The 1,196-nt window shown below is 43.0% G+C and overlaps 1 protein-coding gene across 2 annotated transcripts in view; it reads left to right on the plus strand.

Moving 5' to 3' along the window:
* The window catches only part of LOC107698913 (neural cell adhesion molecule 2), a 266,413-nt gene that overhangs the window by 191,736 nt on the left and 73,481 nt on the right, over positions 1-1,196 (plus strand). The gene's annotated exons all lie outside the window — the stretch shown is intronic.

Raw genomic sequence — 1,196 nt, forward strand, 5'->3', positions numbered from 1 at the left:
GTTCAGCAGCACGACTTGAGTCGTGAGATATAAGCGTTGATTTGTCCTGATGCACCTGTTTATTATTTGTTATGAGGACAGCGAGAGATTATTCTTATGATTCCCGTTGCTCTAAATCTCGTTCTCATCTATATCCTCCAACAAAGCAAATCACCCCGTGTTCTGAGTTTAACCTCTCAAAACTACTATTTTTATGTCAAAACTGTGAAATATAAACTCACAATTAATAATAATAATAATAATAATAAAATCAAATAAATAAATAAAAAGTTAAGTCCATGCCATAAATAAGCTTCACTAAATTGAGGTCAGCACTAGTGATGTTTGTCTCCTACAAAAAGAACAATGCAAAACAATATTTTCAGAGTGCTGCATTTTACTTGCATAGTGTGACATGTTTTAGTCAAACGGGATGAAAAAATGTAGAGCAGGGTTGAATTCTGTGGTTATTTCTCAGATGTGTTGTAAGGCCTTCATTGTGTTGATGTGTTAGTGGTTGAGTATTGTGTGCTGTCTGCCATCCTCACAGCGGGCGCAGACCCCCGGCGGACGCTGTCACTGCTGTTTCGTGCTGAAAGAGACAGTCTTCGTGCGGTGACAGTCCTCCTCGCCGCGGGGATCCGGTGCGTGTGAAAACCAGTTTCCCCCGGCATGGAGCCACACTAACAGTTCAGATCTTCACTAGCAACCTGTTAACTGTGAAACGGCTGCGAGTTGGTAAATCATGAAAGTATTCTTGGTTAACATCTTTACTTAAAGGTGACATATCATGAAAATCGGACTTTTCCAGGTTGTAAGTGCTATAATCAGGTCCCCGGTGCATCTACCAACCAAGAAAACATGAAAAAGATTAACCCAGTCACTTAGTTTATTACATATTGTAAAAAGGGGCATAATATGTCTCCTTTAAAGCTCCTCAGAAGAAGTAACAGGTGGTGAAGGACATCAGGACCATAATGCACATCTTTTAGGGTGCTTTCACACCTGACCCGTTGTTTCGGAACCTGGCGCGTTTCTCCCCTTAGCTCGGTTCATTTGGGCATATGTGAACACGGCAGTCGCGCTCGGATCCGCGCCAAAACAATCGGTCTGAGATCGCCTGAACGAGGTGGTCTCGGCTCAACTGAAAACGAACTCTGGAGCGGTTCGGTTGTAGGGAGAAAGCAATCCGATCTAACGGACCAACGAACCAGGTC

This window comes from Sinocyclocheilus anshuiensis, unplaced genomic scaffold (assembly GCF_001515605.1).
Source record: "Sinocyclocheilus anshuiensis isolate Anshui unplaced genomic scaffold, SAMN03320099.WGS_v1.1 scaffold1854, whole genome shotgun sequence".
Lineage (NCBI taxonomy): Eukaryota > Metazoa > Chordata > Actinopteri > Cypriniformes > Cyprinidae > Sinocyclocheilus > Sinocyclocheilus anshuiensis.